We start from the raw sequence: 20,449 nt of genomic DNA on the forward strand, positions 1-20,449 counted from the left end.
GTGAGTCGTTTTTTTTTGGAAACGACTATGTATTTTAATTGTAAATGTCGATGTATTTTTTGTAAACGACTGTGATTTTTTTAATGATATTCTATGAAATGGTAAAGGTTATGCAGCCGACCTCAGAATTTGATGAGGTGGACAATTTTGGGTTTCCACGAATCTGTTTTGTTATTTGGAATTTTATTCTTGGTGAGATGAGACTTTGTGAATGCTTATAAGGAATTTTTTATTTATTATTTTTATATAATTGATGTTTTCTCGAATCAGTATTGTACCAGTTTCCTTGTTCTTTGACATGCATTTTTTTCGCAGAATGGAGAAGGAGTGATCTTTGCCTTGTGGGCTTTATTTAAATAATGATTAATTTGAAAGAAAGAACGTGTTGTTAGTTAATTAAACAAAATAATAATAAAATTGGGAAAAAGAGAATGAAATAAGAAGATTTAAGCAGAGTGTACCGAAGTAAGAAATAGAAAAAAGAGATACACCACTGGGTTATGAGTAAGGGGTCAACTAGTTCTTAAGTCCTGGAAGAATCAAGGGTTCAGTTAGTATTTATTCAAGTTTTCGAGATGGTCGTGGAATTTTTTTTGTCTCGTTTTTTCGTGGGATTTTTCTACGGATTCGTAATTTGGCGGGAGACATAGGAAAATGCTCTCGCAATGTTATAAGGAAAATCTTTTATCTCGTAGGAGTCATGTGCTTATGGAAACGCGTTATAGCTGTGACGGGAGATTATCGTGATCTCTGCATGATCCTAAGATGCGAGATGGAGGCGTTGTTGACCTTTGAGGGCGCAAGGATTCGCGCCACATAGTATTATTTGTGGATGTTATTTTATTTATTAGATGTTATAACTTATCGGATAATGGTATGGCAGTTTCTTTGCCAGTGGGGTGAGCTTAGGATTCCCTTCTTAGGTGGGTAGTAGAAAATGTATGACTTCGCCATACATTTTGATAAAAAAGGGGGAAGGAGTGTTAGGTAATAGGTTGAACATAAGAAAGAAATATGGTAAATCATATCGTATACCTGTATTACCGGAAGTGAGGGTCAGCTGATCGGATCTGCGTGTGAGTCACGTGATCAGGTTAGAGAGTTTGGGTTTAGACGTAGAGAACAGCGAGCGGCTTAACAGGTCGTCCTTCCCCTTCATTGTGGGGGGGTGCTGACGTGTGTGAAAATAAGACCTATGCAAGCAAATATATTCATTTTCCATTTTTCTGCGATCGACATCTGGAAGGTGAATAAAAACTATATAAAACCAATTCATCGTCTTGAAGTGAATGAATATTCGTCCAAAAAAAGGTTTCCAGTCTCCCCTCTAAGAACAAGATGAATTCCAGGTGGACAAGATCAACGAGGCATGAAGAAGGTATGTCCAAAATACATGTACCACACACACACACACACACACACACACACACACACACACACACACACACACACACACACACACACACACACACAAAAGCATATGCACAATTAGGTGATCACACACACGGTACCCCTTATATGATAATACACCACTGGTAAGGCATTAGAGTTTCAGTGTAAGCGCGTTTCTTGAATTCTTCTGTCGTCAGCGTTATTTCTCGGAATTAGCCACAAATAAAAAAGACAACGGTGTAAGTCAAGACGTATATTAATAGAAGACAAAGGTTACAGAATGAAAAGAGTGTTTTGCATTCCACCATCCAACCGAGATTAACTCCGGAACTAGCCCCCCCGCGATCGTTAAGATTGTCGGTATATATGAACGGTGCTTGAGTCGATTCAGAGGGTGGTTCCCCCGTAATAGTATTTAATCCCAACAAATCAACGGCAACAACGAAAGGAACAAAAAATCACTTTTAATTCTAACGGTTCACTTGTGTAAAACGATAATAAAATTAAAAAAAAAAAAAAACTTTAATCATCAACCACTTCACAATTCTTCCCTCTTAATTTAGCATCCGTTTTTCAGAAATTACATGTTGTATTTACAAACACCGATTCTTTTTCTTGAATACCCGACCGACATCACTCAGCAATTTAAAGACATCAATCTATAAACAACAAATTCAACCTCCTTTTTTTCCAAAATACGAACCAAGCTTAAAAATTAGCTATAAACACCGTTTTTTTCTTTAACAACTGATATCATTAAGCAATTTAAAGGCATCAATCTTTCTTAACCTTTAACGCAATTCTTGCCAACCGATCGCTAAACAAGCGTTTACTATTCTGTACTATGAAACACAATTCACCTTTAAGGGTCCTCAACGATGACCAGAAAAGGAAAAATATAACTCAAGCCAATGAGAAAATTAACTCACCTAACCGTGTTGTTTGAAACAATCTCCAGAGCGAAATCTTGTGTGACTGACGATAACTATAAACGTTTCAAACTAATGTACCTCAGTGGATGCAGTAGATCCGAAATTCTGTGTAACGGTCACCAAAAGTGATCAATGAGTTCGTGGTTGTCAAAAAATATGTTGTGCCCCTGAATGTTTTTCTCTCCCAAGATGTTTCCTGATCGATTTTAGGTTCATCTAGAATTTCTTTTTTTTTCTATAACTCTGCAGGGTCAATCATTGTCGCAGCAACCAATATAAAATGCTCGTAATCGTTTACAATTCTTTAAACTTTGCAGGCTCCCCAGGTTATATCCTGGTCATGGCACCAGTATAACACAGCAAAGACCCGGCCTTCCCTTATCAAAAGTCACTTCCTGGCCACCAAAGAGCCAATATAAAACGATGAAGACCGTCATGTTCAGTACAGTTTGAGATGACGTGTCTCAAAATGGAGACTAAGAGAAACCCAGAGGTCAGAGATACTCACTGTCCATTCTTCTGCATTCAACACCAGGGAAGTGAAATAAAATTTTATATAAAACAAATAATTGTTTTAGATCGTTTGAAATGTCTTCGTCCAACAGATTCCAGCTCCATCCAAGAAGAGATGAAATTCTCAGATGAACCAAAAGACAGAGGGCTAACGACGCATCCGCTAACCCATCCGCTTTGTTTGACGTATGGAAACACTATGCCCAGCAAACTGGAACACGTGACAAACGACACACCCATCTAATCAGCTGTTTCAGATCTTCCCATGCAAACTTGACCCGTTCAGCGAGTCTGATATGCTTTGATATGTTTTGACAACCTTATCAAAACATAGCTCCACATCTCTTGTTTACTTCTCCAGTTAGACAGATAACTGCATAGATCGATCGATCGATCGATCGATCGATCGATCGATCGATAGATAGATAGACAGATACACCGATAATTAGATAAACTGATAGATGGACAAATAACAGATAATTTACTTTTCTACTCGGCCAACTATATTGCAATCGCTCTCTTCCTGTAAAAATATAAGTAAATACAAACGGTCTCTCCATGTCCATGTAAAAATTAAAACATACTACGTGTTAATTAATTTCTTTTGTCAACTTCAATATGACTTCCAGTGTGAATCTTATTTAAAACAATCAAAGTATGTTTTATTTGATTCCTATTGATTATTAACTAATTTTTAACTAACAAAGGTTATGCACCCTGCATCGATATATAGACGATAACAAATAAATAAATAAATAAACACGTTTGGTTTTTGACCATCTTCAATTTTCGTTTGTGATAAAAAAAAGTTTTTCTTGTTTATAACAAATAATAATTATTGATGCGATACTTGGAGTTCTCGTGTCACCATTTGGTGGAATGAATTATGCAACATAGAAAATTCAGTGCAAAATAGCATTAATTAACGATGGGGAATTGTAGAGGAATCGGAACCTGCTCCCCAAAACAGCCTTAATCTTGCGTCCAGGTAAATATCGGGGCCGAAGCATTAGTGCAACACATCGCAACCGCACTTTGGCCCTGAACTTGCCAACAACTTTCGTAAAGTTAAAAATACCTATGGCCACCTCGTTGTGAAAACTGATTATCTACTTAAAGTTATGGTCCTGATAGCCGATGGTCTAACAAAAGAGAGTTTACAACCATTTTTAAAATTGGTGTGGGAATTATGATCGCATTTGCTAGGCTGTGGATCCAAACTACCATGACACATTTTCCGTTTCTTAAAAAAGACTATATTACACTTGATTTAATTCAGATTTGAAAATCTGAATTAAATCAAGTGTAATATAGTCTTCGTGTTTATCTCTGATATATCTCAGTGGAACAATTTTGCAGCTTCAGTGATTTAGCAGACAAACAAAGTTCTGTGTAGTTACCCTTCAGGAGTAAAAAGTTGTCAAAACGGTTTTGAGATGGTTGCACATCTGGAGGAAAATCAACTTTTAACATTTGCACAAAAGAACTAAGTAAATTGAAACCCAAGACCTCCTATTAGTCAGTGATCAAACAAACTTAATAGTTATTGCTTCACAAATACCATGGTAATGCTATACAGAGATTACTCACCATGGTAATCCTATGAAGAGATTGTGAAGGCTGCCTGACCACAAGTGCCTATACGTTGTCTTAAATCACTGTGCACATGTTAAAACTTAAAACTTTTTGTTAAATTTGTAAGTTTATACAAACAAAGAAGCTTTCAAAAGAGTTACAGATAAATAGTTAATGCCTGGGGAAAATAAAAGGGTCCGAAATTGTAAAACTGTTGGATATTGGAAAACTGACAAATCTCTATTCACATTAAGAGGCAGTGTTGGAATTTATCAATGTTAAAAATAGATTTTAGCACTGTAAACGCTGTCTCCCTTTTGACAGCTTCAGATTTATGCTTTTCAGTGATGTAAGCATTTTTTAGTAACTTTGAGTTACTTCCCTTTGTATATAAAGCTTGCGATTATGCGGACTCGCTTTCCTTGTGTCAAAATGACTGTCTCTCCGTGTCTCTGTTAATACTAAAACATGCTACGTGTTACTTAATTTCTTTTGTCAACGTCAATATGATTTCCATTGTAAATCTTATTTGAAACTAACAGGAATGTTTATATTGAATTTATAATTAACCAACAAAAGTATTATGATGAAAACTTATTTGAAAATACACTATTTGAAATTAAAATTAAAACTTCTGCAAGAACTTTTTTCTTAGAAAGAATATTTGAATATGTTCAAGAGATTTGTGAAATATTGGATGGTAATTTATTCAGGTAAGACTGAAAAGACGCTTCTCGAAAAACGTATAATTTTAGTTGGTATGTCCTATTCGCTTACAAAGTTCAAGGCTACGCAAAATTTACAAGTATCCCAAAACATGAAACCTTTACATTTTAAGATTTAAGAAAGTCTTTTTGTTTACTCAATTATGGAAATAACATTTCTCTTACAAGTCTTCTAACGAACGTGAACATATAATATGTCAATGTCATATGACAAACCGATTCCATTCAGTAATATTGTCAGATATCGTCCGTAACGTGAAGTCGTGTTTGGCAGTCGACACCAGTACTGACAGTATGTGAAACTTTTAGTTTTTTAAAACCGTTTCTTTTTTTATGGAAGGGAGTCGGTTTTAAAGTCTTACATTAGGTGTATCAGAAGCGACCATTAAAAATTCCGTATATGAACTTGAATAAATCAACTTACTATCTTTCAAAGCTTATAACTACTTGAAAAATGTAATTCAAACCCTATTTTTTTTCAATTAAAGAAGCAAAGACAAAATTAAAAAAAAATAACAAGTTTAATAGCAAATTATGCAATATTTGTTTTTTTTAAATCGGTTTTCATTAAAAAACATTTAAAGAAAATCAACGAAATTTTACTTAGTTTGGTTATAAAAAATATATATAAATTCCAAAAAATCTCTTACCTATAAAAAATTCTATTCAATATGTACTTCCATTGTTAATTGTTAAGAATTTATCCATATTTATACTTATATTCCATGTCCTTTTTAAATAAAATACTTTTTTAAACAAGGATTAAAAAAAAACGCGAACTCAGATTTTTTGACTGTTCAAATAAAGGGCTACAAATCTCTGATTTTTTTCGCGATTATCTTACAGTTACTTATAAACGCCATAATTAATATCTATTTTTATTGCATGCTGTTAACCAAAATTAGTAGTTTTGGGCTTCCGTAGATAAAAAAAAGCACATATTCACTTATAAGTTTTTGCTATTAAACAAAAAACCCAGTCGGCCGATTTTTAAAAAATTCTTTTAATGAAATACACGAGTTTTTGATTATTATATTTTATTTCTACTTATCGAGTGATTTTTTTTAAATATCTAAAAAAGAAAACAATTAATGAAATAGAAAAAAATTGTCGTCAGCGTCCGGTATTTACTTGACGATATAAGCATAACATGAGCTTTCATTAAAAAAAAAAATCAACGTGGTTTAAAAAAGATGCTTTACACTTTGGACTTTACAGGTACATTTCCAAAAAACACTTCTTTTTTTGTTTTAAATTAGAATATTTTATTCATTGTTCTTTTATCTTCAATTTGTGATATATAAAACTTTGGTGAGTAAACTAATTATTTAAATTTTAATAGGCATTTCAAAATGGGGGGGTGAATTAAAAAAATGTTTGTCTAAACTATTACATTCGGTTTATCGGAAAGAATATAAAATTTCAAATTTACCATGAAAATATCGTAAAAATTGAACCGATAGAAAAATTTTGATATATTTTTAAAGTTTAAAAATTGAAAAAAATTTCACTCGTAAAATTCAATTGATTTCATAGGTAAAAAAAATGGCTGGTTGAACGCGCACCGGCACTTTGTAAACACTGTTTTTAAAAAAATAAAAAATAATATTTCTATTATGTTTTAAATAACTTTAATAGTTTATTTTGCAAGTATATTTCATACAGAAAATCTAGCAGTGTCAGAAATAGCGAATAATTCCACCCCATCTTTCCAAGCTTATAACTCCTCGAAAAATGCAATTCAAGCCCTAATTTTTTTTCAATTAAAGGAGCAAGGACCAAGATTTCATTAAAAAAAACAAAAAAAACGTGTTTTTTTTTTTTTAAAAGGTTTTAAACTTCGGACTTTACAGGTAAATTTCTAAAAAACAGTATATTTTTTTTGTTTTAAATTTGAATATATTATGTATTGACCTTTTCTCTTCAATTTGTGAGTAAATAATTATGTACTTATCGGGTCTAAATTAATTATTATTAGACATTTACAAAATGGGAGGCGTGAATTATTCGACCCCCTGTCTTTCCAAGCTTATAACTCCTCGAAAAATGTAATTCAAGCCCTAATTTTTTTTTCAATTAAAGGAGCAAGGACCAAGGTTCCATTAAAAAAGAAAACGAAAAAACAAATAACGTGGTTTAAAAAAAGGTTTTAAACTTCAAACTTTACAGGTAAAATTCTAAAAGAACACTATGTTTTTGTTTTTTTTAAATTTGAATATATTATGTATTGACCTTTTCTCTTCAATTTGTGAGTAAATTAATTATTTACTTTCGGGTGACTAAATTAATTATTTACTTTTTAATAGACACTTAAAAATTGGGATGGGGGGTCGTGAATTAAAAAAAACAAAACGTTTGTCTAAAATATTATATTCGATTTATTGGAAAGAACATAAAATTTCACATTGACCCTGAAAATATCGTAAAAATAGAATCAATAGAAAAATTTTGATAGATTTTTAAAGTTTAAAAATTGAAAAATATTGAGTTCGGAAAATTCATTACTGTTTAAAAAATATATATATTTCTATTACTTTTAAAACAACTGTAATAGTTTATTTTGGAAGTATAATCCATAAAGAAAATAAATAACCCACTTTTAACAGAGTAATTCCGAGATTTTTATATTGTATTCGCAGTTTCGTGTTAGGGGTGTCAAAAATTCCTACAAAAATTCTGATACTGCTAAAACAACCCACTTTAAAAAGAGAAATTACAAGTTTTTTAATATTTTATTCTCAGTTTTCTGTTAGGGGTGTCAAAAATTCCCCTCAAATTCTGATACACCTAGTCCCTTGCGGTAATTCGATCCAACTGCGATTAGTAAGTTTTCAAAGTAAATGCGTTACCGATACTAGTTGTTGCAATTCGATATACGACATCTGAAATGATGTAAGAACAGCTACCATGACAAGGACTTTTGATGCATTTTTGCCGGATCTATACACTGGAACATTAGAATTTAGAGAGCAGCAGTATAACGATCAATAAATAGAGAAGCTTCTCAGTGACAATACATCCTTTCCACATGTAATATTATGTGGGAAGGATACCGTTCCCGATACCAACTAGTGTTTCACCAGTATTTGGTGAATACGTTCTTTTGTTTGTGAGACTGCAAAACCACTATCTTTTTAAATTTGCAAAACTCGTCCAATCCTGGTAATAACGAACGGCATCATTGCATTGATAAATAGATTCTTGTTAGATTACAAAAAAAAAAAAAAAAAAAAAAAAAAAAAAAAAACTAAACAAAACAAAACAAAAAAAAAAACGTTGAACTTGGTCAGTACAAAATCCATGACGATTTGGAAGTACCAGACGTTGTATATGGGAAAAGGGCGTACAAAACCTGTAAAAAAAACTAAATGCTGCACTAGAACATGACAGGATCATGGCGTTAATGCTTTGGGGAAATTAGTTGAAAAAAAATATGTGTGGTCTCAGACCAAGTCAGATATTCGATTGTAATTGAAAGTCATAGACCTAAAATTGTAAGCTAAACGCGAACAACTGTTGATAATTTTCAGCCTCCAAATAAGCGATTCGAATATTCACACACACACACACACACACACACACACACACACACACACACACGCGCGCGTATATATGTGTGCGTGTGGGGTATATACATATGTATGCATATAAGGGAAAGGTAGTTTGCTTGAAACATTACTGGTAAATGAATATGGAAGTGTAATTCTTTAGGTTTCCATAACAACGCAACTGCTGATTAGGTATTATTTCACATCTTTACCGGTACTATTCCTATGTTAAAATAAAATGTAATAAATAAGATAAAATATTAACTAAAAGTAAATAAAAGATAATTAATTAAATAAGAAAACATTATGTATAACTATATACAAAATACAAGACCACCAGATTTAATAGCCACCCACAGACTATCGAAGGATCGAAATATATCTATTATTAAATTTGAATGGAACAATATTTCCCGCTTAACGCTGTTTCTACGACGACACGTGGGTGGATTTACCGCGCACCATTGCCACTGCTACTTCTGGCCCAAATCAAAACACTAACTGATTTTTTCATTGGGTTTGTATTACTGTACACATAGATTCGAAAAAGTGGTCAAAAATAAAATATACAACAAAGAAATATTAACAGCAGCTATAAAAGTTACTTTGCAACCTACCTGAATCATGACAGCGTAACTAATTCCACTACCGGTTCCGTCTTTACGATATTTTCCAGTTTTAGGACATTCCTTTAATTTTTTTTTGATTTTTTTTTTATAAAGAAATAATATTTTCGAAATATTAAAGACTTTCGCTATCTTTGTTATTTCAAACAGTAAGTCCATATTTACTGATTTGTATTTGTGATCGTTTTGGGGAAATAAATACATATACAAAGATTAAAAAATAACCCACAAGACCTCCGTTTGTGTCAATACGTTATATGACTTCTACAGCCATTTTCCTGCATTGCTATAATCTTCTTATCCTGTTTCTCTCTCTCTCTCTCTCTCTCTCTCTCTCTCTCACACACACACACACACACACACACACACACACATATATATATATATATATATATACATGCATATATATAATTATTTACTATAATAATTATTAAATACCTACAGACTCTAGTATTTCATCCTTTCGGGAATCTTCAGTGCAGGGTGTCACGATTAACACCAGTCGATAGATTCGAACCCAGCAATAGAAGCAATCTCTGGCTTTAATTAGCAAGGACCATATCCATTCGGCTACCGTTAACCGCGTGAAATAACGTTAAAATTTAAACATTTTATTTTAAAATGTTTTTTACGTCAGCCAGAGTGATCTAATCATTATAAGATGATCTGCGCATAAGAGCTAAATTGATCGACTTAATTCAACTGAAAGTGCTCAACGATAAGAAACGAGTTTCTTAAAGGGCTGACATAATTATTTACTATAATTATTATTAAATACCTACAAACATTTCGGGAATCTTCAGTGAAGTGTGTCACGATTAACACCAGTCGATAGATTCGGACCCGGCGATAGAAGCCATCTCTGGCTTCATTAGCAAGGACCGTATCCATTCGGTTATATATATATATATATATATATATATATATATATATATATATATATATATATATATAGAGAGAGAGAGAGAGAGAGATAGATAGATAGATAGATATCGATAAAGATTTTCATCAGTTTTGTGATAGAAAAAGAAACACCTGGATCAGATAGAAAACAGAAATAAATAACATTATGACTGTGATACTATCGCCTCCCCGGGAGGGTTACTTGGTTGAGAAACGTTCTGGAAACGTATCCAGCTCCCCTGGGGGGAATAAACGATATCCACAGATAAGCACATGGAAACATCAACAAAAACGGGTCGAGATGTCGGTGGCTATATTTTTGGTTATGCCGTGGACTATTTTTAAGAGTCAGTCTTTCGTCTGAAGGCAACATTTATAACAGATGGTGCCGTAATCGACTTAAACCTGGCAGGGTCGAAATTATTTTCATGTTGGAAAATATTATATCCTGGTCAAAAGGGCTCCATTTATAACACGATCAGCCGGTCACTGGCGTATGACTGGCTTCACGTGTTACACTAAATGCCTTAGAACGGTCCCATGAAGATGTGAAGATGGGCCAGTCATCAGGGTCTGTGTATCAAGAAGAAAAACATACCTGAGATGTTGGATGTGGGTGTGTGGCTTCCCCATTCTCTCAAGATTACCTCTTCTCCCTGGTGGCATTCTGGTTGGAATCTTTCTTCGTCCTCCGGACCGCTTCATTGTTTAACGGAGAAATTTATGGCAGACAAAAAAAAAAAAAAAAAAAAAAAAAAACGACACGCGAGACAATTGCTAATAACTATAATAATATATATAATCTTAACTATTTATTTTACAAAAATATATATTACAATACAATATACTATGTACATATCCTACAATTATTAAACTAACAATGCTTAAGTAGTGTTGAGAGGGAGTGGGTGCCCCCTCTTGTTTACGTAGAAACAGAAATATGCGTGCTTACCCCAGGTTGTCCGGACGAAAAAGAGGCCGCTCAAGGAAAGGGAATTCTGGGATTGCATATCTGTGTATCTCTACGCTTATGGCCAAATCACCACCCGGCCATGCTGAAGAGTGTGTTAACAACTGTGGCACTGAGATATAGTGCCACAGCCCTCCTTATGCATCTGAAATTTATGAGTATTCCTAAATTTCAGAGGTCCCTAATTTTTTCCGTGGATGGCGCTTCAACCGGCCATCAGCGGTCAATGTCCCCATGCTATTCGTTCCATCAGCAATTTATTTTTTCCGGCAAGCCCGTGGTGGACTGGTATACTGCTTCAAATACCAGAGAGATCCTCGCCCTCCATCGACGCAGTGAAGAAGAAATGACGGAAGAATTCTACCTTCTAGCATAATATAACTTACACCCACAGGTCCTCAGTATTTTAGTTACTGAATTTACACTCTCTTCAGCAACCAGTATAATACAAGCCGGAGTTTACATGAGTTTATCACGCTGACCTATACATATTTCAATTTACTCTTGTAATAGACAAAAAAACATATCAAAGCATTACTACTGGGTTTATTGCTCCCCCTCGGCAACGAGTTTATGTTATTTTAATAAGTCGGAGTTATGTGACCTCATCAAGCCAACTTATATGGATTTAGTTGAACCTCGGTCTTCAGAGGTCCTAATCCGATTTAATTCTGTTAGAGCAAGGAGTCTGCCGCCGGACAACTAATAGAAACCATCCACTACGGAATATTTATTAATTATTCAAGAATTGATTCAAGAAGGACAGTCAGCCTTCATGAGTGTCCTACTCAATTAGGCAATTTTTTTCACAAAATAACTGTTCAGAAACCCGATTATACATAAAATCAATGAAATAGCGTGTTAACAATTTGTTTTGCTTTCTTAAAAAAAATTTTTTAAATTGTTTTTTTAAAATTCAGTGTACATTTAAAATTATTTAATTTATTCTTAAAGATCATTTCTTCTTATCGACCATTATCAAGATCATTTCGAATTTAGAAACCTTTCACGTTAATTAACTTTTTTCAAAGTAGTTAGTTTATTATTTAAAAGTAACCCCCTTCCTAAGATCACTCGCAAAGATTATTTCGAATTAATCCACTCCCGCCACACCTGGGAGTTATATTAGGTAATGACTAGTTCTGTATACTTAACAGCTTGAAAAAAACTAAAATTTCAATTAATAAGAGATCTTTCTTGACGGAGGAAATTTTTTCTTCTTAAGAATTAATTCAATTTTTTGCGAAAATACTCCTGAGTCAACATTTCAGGGACCTTTATCGTACGGTCCAATTTCAAATGAACGTTCAATTAAAGAATTCGCTTGAATAATTCTTCCTTAATTATCTTCTCAAAAATTCAGGAAAATTCTTCCGTTAGTCAATTAATATTTCTTTAGAAATTATTAAAAATTCGGAGAATATTCGAAATGTGATAGCATAATTTTGTTATATAATTTAATTATTATTATTATTATTATTATTATTATTATTATTATTATTATTATTATTATTATTATTATTATTATTATTATTATTATTATTCTTTTTGTTGTTGTTATTGTTCGTTGTTATGATGTCTTATTAAAAGTGGAGTCTTAGAGAGTCTTATTAAGAGAGATGTTGCGTTCTGTGTTCGTGTTATGAAGAGATTCATATATATAAAATGTTCATACTTAGAAATGTAGTGAGGAGACAGTGTTGAGACAGTCTTAGTGTTCACATTGTAGATATGAGATGTAGAGACATTTTGTATGTGAAGACATTTTAAAACACAGGATATATAAGACATATAATGACAATTTCACTTTACCTTTTGGTAGAATTACAACACAAAGACGACGTTTATAAAAACACATGACGCGTTTATTTCTTCTTCGACCGGTCGGTGGCTTTCTTAGTCAGGAATTCAAAGTTTTACATTCTATGTTTCAAAAGTGACCGTCTCGCTTCCAGACGTTCGACTGTCCATCTCTCGACTCCAGACTGTCGTCTGTCGTCCTCAGACTCTCTCTGCTTAATTCTCCAGTTTCTAACTATAGCGAGAACTTCCCATTTTCCATGACGTCATACACATGTTAAAACATGTGTCTTCTTTCACGTGTTCTGGAAATGCGTGTCCAAAACTTTTTCCTTTGTTTTCAAAAGGAATTTTAACCTATATTTCCAGTAACCTATATTTCCAATATGTTAAAAACATGTTTATTAAATTATTCTATCGTTGCATTCCTTTTCTTAAAACTATTTTATCTCTAAGCTAAACAATGGTTTGTTTTTACATTCCATTTTCTAATTCTCTCTCGTAATCTATTTCTAAACCTAAATTACGAGGTTCGAATTTCGTCTATTCTATTTCATTTTCATTTTAACTAAATCTCTCTATTTTTATGCTTACATGAAAAGGGGACAGCCCTTATCATGTAACTAATTAAATAATTCGCTCGAATAATTCTTCCTTAATTATCTTCTCAAAAATTCAGGAAAATTCTTCCGTTAGTCAATTAATATTTCTTTAGAAATTATTAAAAATTCGGAGAATATTCGAAATGTGATAGCATAATTTTTCTTTAAAAACAACTATGAAAATTTCAGAGAATCACGCAATCATGTAACAATTGGCTTTTGCAAATTATTCAAAGACTCCATAAAAGCATTCTAAGTACTATGTTTGAATAATTGCCCATTGTTTAAAAATAAAAATCAATTGAAAACATCATTTAATGTAATTTAAGGAAGCATAAGTAATTTTGTTCTTTAAACTTGGTTAAATTCTTTTTAAAAAATCCAAGTTAATTCGTTATTATATGCTCTCTTGCAATCCGCCATGGGGGTTTAGTTATACTAGCATCAAAACGCAAGACAAAAGAGAGCGAAGGGGAGGGGGGGAGCGAAGCCGTCATTAACTTTCGACCATAACATTACACATTACGTAATAACTAAAAAAAAAAAATCTTCGACAATTTTAAAAGTCATTCTCTTTCACCCTCAAAACTTTCAAAGAATAAAAGAATGGGAGGCATCAAGAGAGGGAGGGAGAGAGAGAGAGAGAGAGAGAGAGAGAGAGAGAGAGAAGGAGAGATACAGAGGTAGGTAGCATTGTTCCACCACACATCCAACAACACCCTCACAACGGTGGGACCCAACCGGGCCACCGCAACTCATTTTTACATGTGTGATATTGTTTTAAACAAAATGATTGACGTTTAAGAGCTGGTGAATTTAAACATTACAACTACGAGTTTAAAAAATAACAAAATCGAAAAAATCTTATTTTGATCAATTTTGTAAGGCGCTTACACATATACACGCTTTCATATTATGCAATCCAAATTTTTATCTATAACATTTTTCCTTTTTTTTTCTTTAAACCGACAAAAAAAATCAGTAAAAAAATCTGCTTATACTGACCTCCCCCCCAAAAAAAACCCAAAATAAAAAACCACTATCGAATCAAAAAGATCCCTTATGTGTCAGCGCTAATTGTTAATCTTACCTGAAAAAGAGAACATAAAAAATGTCTTCTACAGTTCATAAAATGAAGTGTTTAAACAAAACCTCTATTTTTTTCAAATCATAATCTAACATTTGCAAAGTCAAAAAGCCAACAAGAGTCCTATATTTTTTAACCTGAAATAAAGATCAACTTAAAAATGGTCAACTTCTTGCTTGGTCAACAGTCTGGATTTACCAAATACCCATGCTTTTTATGCCTTTGGGATAGTAGGGATCGTACTCAACATTACGTGAAAAAAGAATGGCCAGTACGTGAAGAGCTTGCAGTTTGTAGAGCAAAAAATCTGATAAACAAGCCTCTAGTTGACAGGAGACGTATTTTATTTCCTCCACTGCACATAAATCTCGGTTTGATGAAGCAATTCACAAAAGCCCTGGATAAAGATGGACGGTGTTTTCAGTTCTGTGTAAAACCTTCCCCAATTTGTCAACTGAAAAATTAAAAGCTGGTATCTTTGATGGTCCTCAAATAAGGCAGCCGATCAAAAACTCTCCCGCGTTTGAGGAGACCATGAATCCTGTTGAGCAACAAGCGTGGAATTGCTTTGTTCAGGTCGTGATGAATTTCCTAGGCAACACAAAAGCAGAGAACTATAAAGATCTAGTAGCAAACATGTTAGTGGCCTTTAGGAACCTTGGCTGCAATATGAGCATAAAAGTGCACTACCTGTACTCGCACATGAACCGCTTTCCCGAAAATCTTGGCTCTTTAAGCGATGAGCATGGAGAGCGCTTTCACCAGGACTTGAGAGAAATGGAATCACGCTACCATGGAAGGTGGGACATGGTGATGATGGCGGACTACTGTTGGAATTTAAAAAGAGATGTGCAAGCACCAAAACATTCGCGACAATCAAAAAAACGAAAAGACCGTAATAATGCAAACATTAAGTTTTCATTTTTAGTTACATGTACTGTACATGAAGTGTACATGATTCTTTGTTAGAATACAGCAATTTTATCATAAAAACTGACATTTTGCCATTGAAACATCATCAGTAAATCTTGAAAACATTGTTTTAAAAAATATAAGTCGCATAATTTTAAATTCAAATTTACAAAAAAATTTGACCTTCGAGAGCAAAATGGATGTTATTTCTGGATTTAGCATGGCAAAAATTTAGTAAATCAGTTAAAAAATATCAGACACCTTTTAAAAAGTTTCTTTTTGTTGACCAGTGTAATGGGCAATCAAAAATTCCCCCACTATCCAACAATCATGAGGTTGTTTGCTCAGCAACCGAGAAGGCTAACATGCTTGCAAGACGGTTTGCCTCCAACTCCAAACTGTACCCTGCTAACCCCCCCTGACTTTCCTTGCGGACAGACGCCACACTAGACGGTCTGAAAATTGCCCCTTCTCAGGTGCATGCTATCATAAAACACCTTGACATTTCAAAAACATGTGAACCTGATCTCATTCCGGCTGTGCTATTAGAAAAAAAAATGCTTCACTGAAGTAGCTTCGGTTTTCTCCAAACTTTAGAACAAACGCCTTAATGAATCTTGCTTTTCGGACTGCTGGAAAACTGCTTCTGTGGTACCAGTTTTCAAGAATTCTGACAAGAGAACTGACCCACTGAATTATCGCCCCATTAACCTCCTCCCACTTTTCGCCAAAATATTTGAGTCTATAATTAACCAACAGATTACAGCTGCTAAACTTCTGACCGACCAACAATATGGATATAGGCAAGCCCGTTCCACAGCAGATATCCTAACTGTAATCTCTGAACGTATATACCATTAACTGGACAAATCAGGGGAGGGTAGAGCGGTAGCTCTAGATATATCTAAGGCTTTTGACAGGGTATGGCATGACGGTCTTCTCAGGAAAATCAGATGATACGGAATCACTAAGTCATTAAATCAAATAACGTGAACCGACATTTTGTTTACATAGTACTCCTGTAGCTTATGTCCCTGATAGTAGCCCCCTACATCAAAGTGGCAATGGGGTGAATATATATATATATATATATATATATATATATATATATATATATATATATATATATATATATACTTAAGAATTAAATTTTCTAACAATCAACTGGTAAAATGGTAGTCATCGAAATCCTATAGGATAAGGAGTTATAATATTTCAAATGTATTCTTTGTCTTTAATAATTAAAATCTTTTTATTTTAAATTTAACCATTTCACGTCATAATTTTTAAATTTTCTTGAATGACTAAAATTTTATATATATATATATATATATAGAGAGAGAGAGAGAAAATAAAAAGGAACAAACCGTATTATGTGTTCATCAACGTTTCGTCTTTATTTCGAGACTTCCTCTGGATGAATGAGATTAAGAAACCAAAAAATATACCAGTACAAAATATTTGAAAATGTTTCACGTGCACATTGTGACGCAGTTCTATTTCAGAGAAACGGAAAAATGATGTTGGAAATTCAAAAAAGGAGGGGGAGGGCTGGCGCTGTTAAAGAGAAGGAAATTTTAGTGACGTCATATAGTCGTTAATGTAATTTTAAAACTATGAACGCAAGTTTATATTCTTATTGGGAAAAAGATATATCTGTTGAAATTAAAATATAAGTTTGTAACAGAAATGAAATGAGTGTTTTTTTATGTAATTTATTGATTGAGATTATGTGTTAATTATTACAGGGGGTGTTGAATGGTGTGAGAAAGTTAACCTGTGTCCACAGTTAAATAATGTTCTTTTAATAAAAGTTTACTTATTAGTGGCGCTATGTTATAGAAACCTCCACGTTGTTTAATAGTGCTTGAAATTGTGATAAGCGCAGATTCAAGAAGTCTCCGGCGCGGTTTATTTGAAATATATATATATATATATATATATATATATATATATATATATATATATATATATATATATATATATATATATATATATATATATATATATGTGTGTGTATATATATATTTAGTAAGGTGATTGATAATTTATAATTCAAATTCAAATTAAAAATCTGTTTCAAAAAAGGAACACAACAAAGCCAATAAAAGGAAACGATGTTTTTATTGCAATAGACATTAAGTCATGGACAATAATTTTAACATATAATTTTTTTTAAAAAAAAAGTCTCCTCATCAGCAAAAATATTGGGTGTTTTTTTTTATAAAAAACACCATAAATAAACCTAGCATTTTTAAGTAACGCAGATGTACCTGGAAAATATTAAAATACAAAGGAAAATAGTTACTTAGTTGATAAGCAAAGTAAGATGGGCTGAGAATAAAAATTAGAATAAAATTATAAAGCTGAATTTGTTTAAATATAAGTTTTTTTTTTACATGGGGGTCACCGCTTATCAAGGCCCAGAGGTCACTCGATGATAAGGATTGATAGGTTGATTAGTCATTGTGATTTTAGCGTAGTAAACATTAGTGGGAATTTTGTAAATTGGATTACTTAGGGGGACGGTTCAATAAGAACTTGTTCACGTTGGACTTGAAGACAATCAAATTATAGTCAGCTGGAAAGCAGGTAAACAGAATATAGAGTTCCACAGGCGAGCAGTTCTAAGAAAGAAGCCCTGTTCATGGAATCTACGTTTAGGTGTAGGCACAGATAAAGAGTGTGGGTAATTGTTGATAGTGGTTCTGAAAAGACGAGTGTTTTTCATGAAAATCTGGCGAGGGGGGACCAGAGATCGAAGTTCAGATGAGCACCTACCATGAAAATAACGATAAAGGGACAGGCTTGCTATGTCTCTTCTGTGGAAAAGGGTTGCAGAGAAGAGAAAAGGGCATCCTAAACTAAGCTACGAAGTCTATTTTGAACTCTGTCAAGACAGGATAAGCTCCTGCCCAGATGTGGCAACAGTACTCCATCGTTAGTCGAACCAGCCTTTTATATAGGTAGAAAATTGCATCAGGAGTGAGATATCTACTGAAGCGGTAGAAAGATCCCACCATCTTTCCAGCGACTTTGGCAATTGATTTAATATACGTGTTCCATTTCAGATTGGAAGTAAAGGTCAAGCCCAGAAGCTTGTCAAAAAATGAAGCCATTCATTTCGATTGGTGGCAGCTGGGCAGCAGAACGTTGATGATGTAAAGATAGAAGCTTGGTTTTAGATGCATTAAAAGTAACCAGCCACTCCTTTCACCATTGTACCACATGCTCCAGATCAGAGGAGAGAAAATCGGAGAGAACTTGGTCGTTTACGGTCTTAGATGTGCTACCATAGATGGTAGTGTCATCAGCATAAATGTCTACGAATGATCTAAGGATGTGGTCTGGAAGATCATTGATGTAGATCAGGAAGAGAGTTGGACCCAGGATGGACCCCTGAGGGACTCCAGCATTAATACTGAGAGCTTTTGATGTTTGGCCATCAGCCACTACTCTTAAGAACCTATCAGAGATTTAATAGTTAAGAAGACATTTTCAGCTATACCATGACTGGCGATCTTGTGAAGTAGGCCTTCATGCCATACCTTATCAAAGGCCTTTGATATTTCAAGACCAATTGTCCTAGAGAGGAAGGCTCCATCGAGGGATTCACCAATCCTATGATATATAACTTTGAGCACGTCTGCTGTAGATCTAGCAGAACGGAAACCATAATAAAGATTCCAGTAGCTTACTCATGATGCATAGGAGACTTATTGGTCTGTACTGAGAGGGAGATGAGCGATCACCTGAGTTCTTAAATACAGGGCATACTGATGAGATTTTCCAAGGTGTTGGGAAGCAATTCTCCTTAAGACAACGGCTAAATAACTTTGTAAGTATGGGCGCTAGTTTCGGTTGAAGCCTTTTGAGCACTATGACTGGAATGCCGTCAGGACCAGTTGCTTTACTGGAATCAAGGTTTTTGATTAGCTTGGCAACATCGCGTACAGATATTTGTATGTCACTTAGCATGTTTTCTGATATACAAGGGGATACTGGGGGTTGGCGGCCTTATAATATGTTTTTAAGAAAATGTAAGATATATATATACCTACCCTGAGTGAATTTTATATGGCAGACTTAGAAAATAAAACATTTAAAAATAATATAAAGCCCACTATGTGTGTACGTTATGTTGACGACATACTCCTCTTAGCTGATAATGACGAACAGATATATAAACTTCAAGATCTTTTTCAAAAATACTCTGTCCTTAAGTTTACAATAGAATTAAATGATAACAAACAAATTCACTTTCTGGACGTCCTTATAGACTCATCTAACAATACTTTCGACACAGCTGTATACAAAAAACCAACTAGTACAAAATCCAGCCTCTTGAACTTTAAGAGTGAGTGCCCTCAGCGTTATAAAATTGCCATAATTAAAAATCTTTTAAACCGTGCTAAGATGATTTCTTCTACGAAAAAAGCACTACTAATAGGAATTAAAAATATCAAACAGGTTCTTATAAATAATTACTTTCCGAATTATATTGTTGATCAACAAATTAAACTATTGTTACAGTCCCCTAAAAATCTTAACAGCAATACTAGTCAATATTCTAACACTAACCCTATAGACATATTTTACAAAAACCAAATGACACCAAATTTTAGAGTGGAAGAAAAAATAATTAAAAGCATCATCCATAGATATACAGCACCTCTAGAGAACAATTCTAAGATTAGATTTATTATATACTATAAGAAGTATCGAACCTAGAACCTCATCGTTAAAAATAACTCCTCGCCGGCGACAAAAATGTTGGAGCAAACCAATATTGTGTACAAATTTCAATGCCCCTTAGGAGAGTGTAACTCCGAAAATAAAAACGCATCTATTGGAATACAAAAAC

The sequence above is a fragment of the Euprymna scolopes genome, chromosome 17 (genome assembly GCF_053919585.1).
Source record: "Euprymna scolopes isolate OS-2025 chromosome 17, ASM5391958v1, whole genome shotgun sequence".
Classification (NCBI taxonomy): Eukaryota; Metazoa; Mollusca; class Cephalopoda; order Sepiida; family Sepiolidae; genus Euprymna; species Euprymna scolopes.